Source organism: Gorilla gorilla, chromosome 8 (genome assembly GCF_029281585.2).
Source record: "Gorilla gorilla gorilla isolate KB3781 chromosome 8, NHGRI_mGorGor1-v2.1_pri, whole genome shotgun sequence".
NCBI lineage: Eukaryota > Metazoa > Chordata > Mammalia > Primates > Hominidae > Gorilla > Gorilla gorilla.
In genome coordinates this window covers 89,505,593-89,518,349 of record NC_073232.2, presented here as the reverse complement: position 1 = coordinate 89,518,349, position 12,757 = coordinate 89,505,593, and the positions used below count along the sequence as shown (strand labels likewise).

Sequence of the window (12,757 nt, the reverse complement as noted above, 5' to 3'; positions counted from 1 at the left end):
TACATAGGCAAGTTTTGCTTTTCTCTTCCAGAAAGTAGCCAACATACTCCATGGGTAAATGAAAATAATAACAACAATAATAACAATAATACTTCTAACAGAGTTCAATGTTACCATTTAAATTTGTTATGGCAACAAGAATAACTCAAAGCAATTAAATGCTAAATAAGGCAGCTATATACTCAGGAATAGAGGAGAAAATAAGCAATTTTGGTCCAGGTAACTAGAAATGTTTGAGATGCCTTTAAAGAATGGGGGTGGGGTCTGAAGAGCAAAGGACAACTCAGCTGTGTCTTTTGCTCTCATTAAAATCTAAACAGTAACAACCAATAAAAATAACTATTTATTTGTATTTTGAAGACAAGATAGGTATTATGTAAAGACAGCTGGTAACAATTCTATACAGGAAAAACATCCCAAATGAACAGGTTAATCAAAACCAGGCACAGACAAAATTTATAACCAGTCTAATGGCATGTAATCTGTTTTACAGCCTTTGGCTTACAGCATTTGTCCACTAAGAAAACCACAAATAGACCATTTACAGAAACTTCTTCCCCTAAGGAAGTGCCTTTTGCTCTTTAATATTTAGGGGCAAAGGAAATATAAGTACAAAATATATCAGATGTTGACACTTCATTATCCATCAAAATACATCCTCAGTCCTGGAATTTGGAACTGTGGCCAACTATGAAATACAGTAAAATGAAAGGTATAATGCCAGTAAAACATCTAAGCTTTTCTCTTAACTATGCAAGTATCTTGTTATGTAATTAACCAAAGAGAAATCAATTCAGAAAGCTTTCAAGTGCTGTAGGAGAAAATTCCTGAATCTGAGGTCTGAATTGTTCAAGTCACTTCCCAATAGTGCATTTGAGCTGGAAAGCAGTTCTGATGTATAATGGCTGAGTTTCAAATATGATACTCAAAATAACCTTAGCGTTTCAGTTTTGTTCAATCAGTGAACTGAACATGCCACACCACTTCAGTAGTTACACTGAAAGCATGTATTTTCCTCTGTGCTGGAAGAAAGCCACTGAAAAGACAGTATCTTGTTCCAAACTGTCTCACGTGAAGAGTTAATAAAAAGACGCTACTCACCACTGCATACTGGAAATAATTTAGTATGTATAGCATTTGATTTAGAAAAATATTTTAGCTAAAGTGCAGCACATCTAGCATTTGATCCAAAGTGTGGGCATTCCAATTGCATTTGCAATTTTTCCTACAAAAAGGTTTCAGTGGTTTAGTAGTAACTTTAACTTACTAAGGGAAAACAAATCCACATTATCAGCAATCACAAGATAAGCTCATTTATAAACTCAATTAGATATTTAAAGTGTCTTTGGAGAAATGTGTATAAGTAACTGAACACAGGAGAATACATAGGGCAAAATAGAGGACCCCAGGCATTCATCATGTTATAAAATCCATACATAAGTGCATTTCATATTTATCTTGCCTTACCTTGTTTCTCAGAGAATTTGAAAGCTCCCAAATAGCTGGAAAACCCTGGGCTTCTGAACATGGCTGCACACAGACGGCTCGGTCACACAGCCTGCTCTGCAGCTAATTCTCAGCCAGCAACCACCTTCGTCTGGTCTAAGCAAAACTGGGTTGAGATTTTTCACAGTGCAGGACTAGAGCGACCAGGCACTTGTGTCTTTGTGCCTATGGTACAGGAGAAGCAAGAGGCCGCTGGCTGGAACAGCTCAGACCCCATAATCAGATTATGAACAGAAATTAAGCCTGGAGGTGCTGCAACAGACTGGAGCCCAGTGATGGGACGTGGGTGATGTAGATGACCAAGGCAAAGCCATGGAGCATCCCAGCATTTGCTCTGGCTAAGGAGACAGTGCTGCAACCTAACCATCCTCGGAGGAGTCAGATACAACTTCCTCTCCCTACGGACACACATACAAAGAAAAACCTACAGAGACCCTTGTGTACTGGGAAGAAGGGACGCTTGAGTATTTCCAGGCTGCTGCAAGTCTGGCTTTGGCTAAGTTAAGTGAAGTATTTTACCTAACAGAGAGCCAAAAACCCATACTTAAGATTTATGAACAACATATGAGTGAAACTGTGGGAAAAGAAAGGGCAGATATTACTAGAGATTCAAAATTTTAATTTGAGGTAGAAGCTATTAAGTTAAGCTTTGCCTATTAGACTGCCCCCGCTTAATTTTAACCACAATATGTAGTTGGTGAGCTCAAGCAATGCTCATGCAATTCCAAGAAAAATTTGCAATAATTACAGACTGATTGTACAGAAAAATGGAACATTCAAGAGAACCAGGAGAAATGGTCTTATTTGCAAGCTAAGGAAATAGGGCTAGACGAGTAGCTTGCTCCTGGATAGACAACTGTTTGGTGATGGAGCTATGGGATCTTGGGGAGGTGGGATCAAGATTGTGATTCACCACACCCCACCTAGGAGCAGGGACTCTGAGTTAGTCTTTGTATCTTTAGTTCTGGACACTGTACCTGGTACACAGTAGGGCTGCAGGAAATGTTTGCTGAATGACCATAGGAAATCACGAGATAATCTCTTCTAAAAGCTAGAGATCTCCTTCTAAAATGGGTGTGTGGAGTTAGTATCCTGTGTTCAAACCAGGTGGACTTAGACTAATTTGTAAAATACAAACACACTTAAGGTGAAAATGAAGAATTATATGCTGAATTAATAAAGGCACATAAACACAAGGTACATCAACCCTGGGTACTAGAGGGGTCAGTGGTGGCATTTTTGCCATTTTTCTCTAAACTCATTACATTATAGTCATAAAATCAGGAAAAACTATGGCAAATAGGATAGTTAAAAAAAACTCAGCGAGGAACAACGTCAGTACCTTGGATAACTAAATTAGAAACTTGATGGTAAGGTCATAGATAATTAGCAACAAAAAAAGGGAGTATTGGGAGGAGAAGAGGAAGGAGAGGAAATAGTAGAAGCAACTGATTCTGGAAATAAAGAGATGAACCATGCATGCTGGCTGATGCCTATCATCTCAAAACTTTGGGAGGCCAAGGCAGGAGGCTCACTTGAGGCCAGGTGTTCAAGACTGGTCTGGGCAACATGGTGAGGCCCTGTCTCTACAAAAAATAAAAAATGAGCTGGATGTGGTGGTGCACACCTGTAGTCCCAGCTACTTGGGAGGCTGAGGTGGGAGGATTGCTTGAGCCTGGGAGGTCGAGGCTGCAGTGAGCCATGGTTGCACCACTGCACTCCCGCCTAGGCAACAGAGTGAGATCCTATCTCAAAAAAAAAAAAAAAAAAAGAATAGAGAGACAGGATGAAATAATATACATGTTGACATGTTGATAAATAATCCTTTATAAAGAATGTAACAGTTTATGGAACACAGCATCACGGCTCATCACCCTTTTTGTGCCTGAAAATTACTCTTCCTATAGAATACTCAATTACAGTTATCTAAAAGAATCTAAATGTTTATTTTGAATTATTATTAAGGAATAAGTCTATTCTAATTTTTTTTCAAATTTTCCTGTCGCTTGCTTTTCCTTTTCTCCTTTTTTTTCAACATTTATTTTAGATTAAGGGGTACGTGTGCAGGTTTGTTACATGGGTACATTCAGTGATGCTGAGGTTTGGGGTACATGGGTCCCATCACCCTGGTACTGAGCATAGTACCCAATAATTTGTTTTTCAGCTCTTGTCCCCTTCCCATATTCGAAATTTGAAAATAAACTTCCAGTACAGAATTTTTTTAATTGTTGGGTATTATCTTTAAGTTGGTAACGGAGTCTTACCAGAATTCTTTGCCTCACCCATGGATTATGGTACAAAGCAAACTGATTTAAATATGACATAGTTGTTGAAAGGAAAAAAGCACAACATTCTTTATGAAATTATGGATATAAAATTTAATCTATTATTTAGGTATCCTATCCATAGGAAACCAAATAAGACTGTGAAGAAAAATCTCTATTTTATGTTCATAGAAAGTATCTTTGAAAAATTCTCATTTACTCTCCAATAATTATAATAAATTATTATTTTTAATTTTTCCACTTGACATTCAAGAATTATTACTACTATTATTATCATTATTGTTTTAGGCTAGCTCATTCACACAGGGGAGCTACAAAATACCCAAACATTTCCTCATGTCATTCTGTAGGTTAACATATTTATTTGCAGAGAAATTCTAAGTTGTGATTGTGACTTTTTTTTTTTTCCCGCTCTGTCACCCAGGCTGGAGTACAATGGCATGTCTCTTGGGTCACTACAACCTCCACCTCCCGGGTTCAAGCGATTCTCCTGCCTCAGCCTCCTGAGTAGCTGGGATTACAGGCACGCGCCACCATGCCCAGCTAATTTTTGTATTTTTAATAGAGACGGGGTTTCGCCATGTTGGCCAGGCTGGTCTCGAACTCCGGACCTCAGGTGATCCGCCCACCTTGGCCTCCCAAAGTGCTGGGATTACAGGTGTGAGCCACCACGCCCAGCCTGTGACTTTCTTAAATTTCAGGGAGAAGACATTTTAACCGAGTGCTGATGGTGGTGTATTCCCTTTTCAATAGCATCACACAGCCACTAGCTCAGCATGAACGCACAAAGTTCCCTGCTGCTGTGTCCACTGAGAAGCACTAATCTTACTCAGGGGCAATGCTTTATGGAAGTACAATATTTTACCGGATATTTTTAAGGCTGTAATCTTTAAAGAGAAGTAAAAGCAAATATTGAAGTTGCCTTTAGATGGGCGTGTGAACCTGCTTTAGGAGAAGGGGTAAAACTGTGTGCCTGGGAGAGGCTGAGGGAGGTCACTGTCATAGCATGTCATGTAACATGGTCATGTCATGGTACACATCACACCACACCATGGTACACATGACATCGCGCCATGGTACATGCCATGTCATGGTACACGGGTGGTGGCTGGAGGAGACCTGAAGGATCTATGAGTGAGCCATTGCAATGCTGACACCCCACAGTGATATCACTGGAACAAGTGAATCAGGCCCTGGTGGACCCTGGTAAGACTGGAGACGAAGGGGCCTTTCTGATCACCTGGTCTTCATGTAATGAAATGTTAGATGACTCCTGTAGAATACTCAAGGTCACAAAGCTTGTGGCGTGGAAGTGCCAGGCTGAAAATCCACATGCTCTGACTCTCCCCAGGACAACTCCCACATTCCTGATCAGCCTGAGCACAAGAGAACCGGGGCCATTGTTGTAAACTTGTCCTGGATTGAGGTCATAGGGCCTCCCAGCCCTGGCCCACATGGATGTCGCTGGTAAAGGGTCCAGCCTGACCCCAGAAGGAGACATCAGGCCAGCTGCAGTTGTCTTTCATAAACCTTATGATTACTTGGTCTAGTTTTGATCCCACAGACCTTGCTCGAAACCAGGGCTACTACCCCCAGATATGAGTAACTAGGGCATAGCTAAGGCCATAAGGCTCAGAGAGAAGTCAGTGTCCCTGGTGGGGTGTGGGTGTTGTGTATAAAAAGAAGCAATTGATTATTATTTTTCCTTTTCTTCCTAATTCTCCCACCTTACTGGAGAGGAATAAGATATGGATGTGGCTACTTTGAAGTGTGTAGGAAGCAATGACTCATTAATTCTATTTCTAAAAATGCACACGAGGAAATTATTATGAATGAACTCAAGGGTGTTTACCATTTGTATACTGATACCACCCAATTGTCTGGCACTGAAGATGTGGCATCCAGTCCACTTTACCACCAGTGTTTAAGGAAACCATCTCTCTTAAGCATATTTGATCTAAGTGTGCATATGCATATGAGTGCCATGGGCTAGGCCAATGCTGAATTATTATCTTGACGAGAAATGATGACGTAAAAATTAAGCTTAGTAGGATTACACTGAGGCCCAGCCTAGGTAACAATTGTGAGACAAGAAGTTTGGATTTCTTAGTTTCCTTCTGTGGAGATTTTATTTCAGGATTCTGGCAATGAAATATTTCTGTGAAACTTGTTTTGCACACTTCTATCTGTGTGCTTCTAAGTAAACTATAAATTCTGATTAAGTGTTTAAGTTTCCTATAATTCCTAATTTTCTTGGATATTTGGCACTAAGACCCTTGCTCTCTTTCTCTCACTGGATGATTTAGTAAGCCCTACTGGTGCTATTCTATTGAGTGGAAGTGAGAGGCTACCTTTGCCGGCTGAAAAATTCCAAATAGATACTTGAACTAGTGAAGACTGAGCTCTATAATAATTACAATTATTCATTCAGACAACATGAATATCATGACACGGTTTTCTCAATAACTGACAGACACATGTGATGGAATCCTCATGAGAAAATCCTTACTTTTTACCTAGGATTGATTTTTTTAAGGGTTGAGAAATATGACACATTGGAATTTTGCTCAATGCATTATAGTCATGGAGGTCTAAATACAGACTAAATTTTCTATAATATTAGTATAGTATTCTAACAGTGCTAGGATATGTTTTGATCACTGATGAATCTTTATGACTGAAGTACCGTTGCAATTGGGGTAAAAATGTGAGTTAAAATAATATGTGTTTTCCCATGAAACTTGAAATTGGATAAATTGATGAGCAATCTGGTACCTGACTTTTCTCTCCCGAATACGTTTGGCTTCATTTTCATTATGATGAAAGTGTGTGCTGTGAATGATGCCAATGGTAAATAAGACCTTTATGGACACTCATATGAATGACAATCAGGGCCATTCCTTCAGGCAACATGATTACCCTTGCGCACTCTTCTTCTCAATGAGTGACTAGCATACTTGATGGGATCTGCAAGAGGGAAACTTTACTTTTTACTAAAATTGCATTGATACAATGTTGACAAGGCCTGTGATTATTGGTATCATCTCTAAGAGGTGATATTCATTTGGTCTACATATAGAAGTTAACATATTAACTTCTAATTTATATGTCAGGTTGCTATGTTTTTACAATGTTTGTAGTTTATTGATGATGACTCAGAACATAAAGACTATGGCATTATGGCGACATGTTCTAATTCTGATATATACATACCCCATCATTTATTAAATTAAATAAAATTATGAGTAGTATATCTTTTTCTGTCACCCAGGCTGAAGTGCAGTGGTGTGACCATAGTTCACTGTTGCCTTGAACTCCTGGGCTCAAGAAATTCTCCCACCTCATCCTCCTGAGTCTCCGGAACTACAGGCATGTGCCAACTTGCCTGGTTAATTTTTGAATTTTTTGGTAGAGATTGGGTCTCACTGTGTTTCCCAGGCTGATCTCCAGCTCCTGGCCTCAAGTGATCCTCCTGCCTTGGCTTCACAAAATGCTAGGATTACAGGCATGAGCCACCACTCCCTGCTAGTAGTATTTCTTTTATTCTTTTTAACAATGCAAACGATTTTTTTTTTTGTTTTTTTAGACGAAGTCTTGCTCTGTCACCAGGCTGGAATGCAGTGGCGCGAGCTAGGCTCACTGCAACCTCTGCCTCCTGGATTCAAGCGATTCCCCTGCCTCAGCCTCCCGAGTAGCTGGGATTATAGGCACGCTCCACCATGCCCAGTTAATTTTTGTATTTTTAGTAGAGACAGGTTTTCACCATGTTGACCAGGAGGGTCTCGATCTCCTGACCTCATGATCTGCCTGCCTCGGTTTCCCAAAGTGCTGGGATTACAGGTGTGAGCCACCGTGCCTGACTGCAAATGATTTTTTTTATTTTAATAGTTTTTTGGGCACAGGTGGTTTTGGATTAAACAGATAAGTTCTTTAGTGGTGATTTCTGAGATTTTAGTGCACCCTTACCTGAGCAGTGTACAGTGTACCTAATATGTAGTCTTTTATCCCTCACTCCCCTCCCAACCTTCCCCTTAGAGTCCCCAAAGTCCATTATACAACTCTTATGCCTTTAAGTCCTCATAGCTTAGCTCCCACTTATAAATGAAAACATATGATATTTGGTTTTCCATTCCTGAGTTACTTCACTTAGAATAATGGTCTCCAGCTCCATCCAGGTTCTTGCAACAGACATTATTTCATTCTTTTTTTACGGCTGAGTAGTATTCCACAGTGTATATATACCACATTTTCTTTATCCACTTGTTGGTCTATGGGCACTTAGGTTGGTTCCATGTCTTTGCAATTGTGAATTGTGCTGCTATAAATATGCGGGTGCATGTGTCTTTTTTATATAATGACTTCTTTTCCTTTGGGTAGATACCCAGTAGTGGGATTGCTGGATTAAATGGTAGTTCTACTTTTGGTTCCTTAAGGAATGCCAATAACATTTCTTTACACCAACAACAAACTATATAAAAAAGAAATTAAGAAATCAACCCCATTCATAATTGTATCAAAAAATAAAATAGTTGTAAATTTAACCAATTAGATGAAAGATCTGTATACTGAAAACTAGAAAACATCGATGAAAGAAATTATAGATGACTCAAATAAATGGGTCCGTGAATTGGAATAATTAATATTGTTAAAATTAATGGACCCATTTGTGTATACATTTATAAATGTATAAAATGGGAATTAGTCTACCTGGGGTGCATATAGAAGACTGGGTAAATAAATTACACGAGCAAACCAGGGTTGAAACTCCATTACTGATTTGAAAAATTTTAAATATTATATTAGAGATGCACGCACACCTAATCAGAATGACAGGAAATAAACCAAGACATTAATTCTCTCACAACTCAGAGATAACTCTGTTCATGTTTTTTCCAAAGTAACTTCTCTATTTTCCAAAGTATCCACCATATGCACGATTTCCTTCTGTAATTGCAAAACAATTAAATACAAATGAAGATGAAGGCAATAAGACCTCTTAAATCCCCAAAGCTTAGACATAGGCTAAAAATCCAGGAGAAAATCCTGGCATGAATGAATGGCGCCTATGGCCCTATGGCTCAAAATCAGCCTGCTCACTTCTTCCAGCAGATGCATTTTCTTGGCTCTAAATTGAGGAGTTGGCCTAGATGGTCACCAAGATCCTTGATAACAGGCACCAGTGTTGCTTAACCTTGACACCAGGTGCACACAGAAGAACCTTGCCCTGCCTATCAACATTGAATTCACCTGTTAAATCTCCTTCCTAAATGTTCTTCTTTATTACCAATCACACCTTTCCTGCTCAAAAGCCTTTATTGTCTCCTAGCTAAAGGATTATAAAAACTGGAGAGACAGCACGTGACGCACACTTCCGGGTGCATTTCTAGCACAGAGCCCGGCTCAGAACAAGTAAACTATCAATACTGCTTGAATGGATCAATCAATCAAATTGGCAGGCAAGCACTGAAATCACTTCTATCCTTCAATTTCTCCCATTCTTAGCCAACCACATTTCTTGAATAGTTTGCAGAGAGGAAAAGTATTACTTCTTTTTCCTCAGCTTGAGACTATTACTTAAAGTCTTCTTGTCTTTCCTAAAATCTGAAGCCATGATGTGAAACAGAAATATTTGCATGTAGGGAGAATCAGGAAGAACATGCTAAAGATTCGCTGGGGAAACTGGAAGTATCTTATTATTCTCTATTTCACCTACTTTGTTACTATGTGTATTCCTAGTTTTCTTCAGAACAATGTGTTCATCTGAGTTCCTGGGCATCTAACAGGATTTCTGAGCTAGGCAAAGGTAAAAACGGGGACAATGGGCCAGGCACAGTGGCTCACGCCTGTAATCCCAGCACTTTGGGAGGCCGAGGCGGGCAGATCATGAGGTCAGGAGATCGAGACTATCCTGGCTAACATGGTGAAACCCTGTCTCTACTAAAAATACAAAAAAATTAGCTGGGTGTGGTGGTGGGCGCCGGTAGTCCCAGCTACTCGGGAGGCTGAGGCAGGAGAATGGCATGAACCCCAGAGGTGGAGGTTGCAGTGAGCAGAGATTGCGTCACTGCACTCCAGCCTGGGTGACAGAGCAAGACTCCATCTCAAAAAAACAAAACAAACAAACAAAATAAAACAAAAAACAAAAAACAAAAACGGGGACAATGATTCCTGCAGTCCAACTATTGACAATGTCTCAGTATGAGTCCAGGTGAGACGTGTCACCTCCCAAATTGACAAGGTCAAAAGATAAGGCATTAGATGACAGTCACGGTATTAAACCTTCAGGGACTGTGTAGCGCAGGTCACAGCGGCAGCTCAGACTTACAGGGAGGCTATTTGGGGAGTCAGACCCTGTCACTTGTTCTGGCTGATGACACGCAAGCACACCTGCAATGCTGTCCTTTGAGGCAACTCTCCTTTGGGGGCCATCATCCTGGGGGAGAAAACGAGGGCAAAGCCAAGGGAAAGGGAAGTAGCCAGCACCTCCACTGCAGCCAGCCATTTCCCACCAGGGCCGAACAGGATGGCGCCTGTGACCTCCCCTGGCTCATCGCCGGGGGGCAGATGCAAGGCTGAGGGTCCTGGAGTATTTAATTCCTTTAGTCTTCTCGGTGACTTATCCTCATATGCAGATGAGAAAACCAGGATAGTGCCTGACCTAGGATAGATATATCAAGCCTAGACCAACAACTTAAAATACATCTCTGAAGGCAAAACAGGGCCTGGTGGTGGCTTATGCCTGTAATCCCAGCACTTTGAGAGGCCAAGTCAGGAGGATTGCTTGAAGCCAGGAGTTCGAGAGCAGCCTGGGCAACAAAGTGAGACTCTGTCTCTACAAAAAATTAAAAAAAAAAAAAAATTTAGCTGGGCATGGTGGCACATGCCTGCAATCCCTACTTGTAATCAGCTACTTGTGAGGCTGAAGTGGGAGGATCGTTTGAACCCTGGAGGCCAAGGCTGCAGTGAGCTATGATCACGCCACTGCACTCATCCAGTGTGGGCAACAGATTAAGCCCTGTCTCTAAAAAAATTGTTTTAATAAAGGCAAAACAGCCATTCCCTGGCCAGCCACAATAAAATCAAAGAGGGAAATAGGATGGTGAGGTCAGGATAAAATGAGAGAACACGTATAGAAGCACTCCAAAAATGGACTGCATTATTTAATCCACACAAGGAACTCCGTATTGAAAAGGGATTCAGGTGCACTACATGCTCCTCCAGAGGTCCGTACGATGTCACCGCATGTCACCTTGTTGTGCTCAGTGAACATCAATGAAAGCACTCCCAGTCTACAGGAAAATGAGCTGGAATGAATGAATTAACTAATTAATGTATGTATGTATGTATTTATTTGAGACAGGGTCTGGCTCTGTTGCCTAAGCTGGAGTGCAGTGGCACAAACACGGCAAATTGCAGCCTCAACCTCCTGGGCTCAAGCCATCCTTCTACCTCAGCCTCAGGAGTAACTGGGACCACGCCCGGCTATTTTTTGAAATTTGTAGACATGGGATCTTGCCATGTGCCCAGGCTGGTCTCAAACTCCTGGCCTGAAGTGATTCTTCCACCTTGGCCTCCCAAAGTGCTGGGATTACAGGCGTGAGCCATCAAACCAACCATGAGCTGGAATTTAAATGTACAGTATAGGGGAGTGTGATATTATGACTAGCAGTTGTCTGAATACATACTGACATGACTTGTCAATACATTTCCAAAATCAAGAAGTGCTATGGAAATGATTTTAATGAAATCTACTATAAGCTACTAATGATGATGGCTGGAGTGAAATTCCAAAGTGAAGAACATATTTTCATAGCCCAGTAAAGGAGCATTTTGTATGCTAGCAACAACCATAAATGGTATTCTCATTTTCTTTGGTGGATTTTCTTTATGTGTGCAGATCCTTAATCTGAGGCAGAACTGCCTGACCTGAGAAAATTGCCCCTAGGGAAAGCCCACTTAGGCCCTTTCATTTCCCCTTGATCACATCTCACTGGTCAGTCAGACTTTCCAGATTCCTCATTTTAGTCTAATTCTCCTCCTGTGTGCACTGTGAGATGCTCTGTGAATTTTGGTTAGTGGTAATATTTTGGACAAGCGTGCAAATAAAATGTTGCGTTACATCACTGCATAAGGTAATTTGAAACAGACCACGTAGGTAGAGATGAAAAGGCAAAGTACGTTCAATAAGAAATGTTGCAAGTCACAGCTATTTTTTATTTATCGGATATGTTGAAAGAAAACCATGCCAGCCTTTCTAAACTTCAGAATTCTTTTTTAAAGAAAAGGCTTATTGCAATCACCTAAAAGACTTATTAGTGTCTTTAAAGTTAATGTTCAAAAGAGTAATGTTAACATTTGTAATGAAATTATCTCCAATCGTTTTAGTTTCTGGTTCATTCCAAATCTATGGCTAATGACTCTTGGAGAGAAAAATCCAGGTACCTCAGAGGAAGAGAGAATGGTCAGCTGATTGTCAGAAAAGAAAGACATAGGTCAGTTCTGTGTTTAAATTACACACTGAATATACATATGATGGAATATTATTCGGCCTTAAAAAGGAAGGAAATTCTGATGCTTGCTACAATGTAGAGGAACCTTGAAGACATTATGCTAAGTGAAATAAGCCAGTCACCAAAGGACAAATACTGTACAATCCCACTTACATGAGGTTTCTAGAATGGTCACATTCAGAGACAGATAGTAGAAGGGAGTTTATCAGGGGCTGGGCAGAAGGAAAGTTGGGGAGTTGTTGAATAGGTAGAGTTTCAGTTTGGAATGATGAAGAAGTTCTGGAGAGGGATGATGGTGATGGCTGCACACTCTGTGAGCGAATGCACCTAAATGCCACCGAACTGTTCACTTAAACATGGTTGAAATGCTAAATGTCATGGTGTGTATATTTCAGTGCAATATACAATAAAATGCACACTGAGGGCAAATCACAGCTGACATACAATGCAGGCACA

The 12,757-nt window shown here is 40.5% G+C and overlaps 1 protein-coding gene and 1 pseudogene across 22 annotated transcripts in view; one reads left to right on the top strand and one right to left on the bottom strand.

The window, feature by feature from the left end:
• Positions 1-12,757, bottom strand: part of LOC101129712 (supervillin) — a 277,906-nt gene that overhangs the window by 112,518 nt on the left and 152,631 nt on the right. The gene's annotated exons all lie outside the window — the stretch shown is intronic.
• LOC115936115 (uncharacterized) lies at positions 5,783-5,858 on the top strand (annotated as a pseudogene).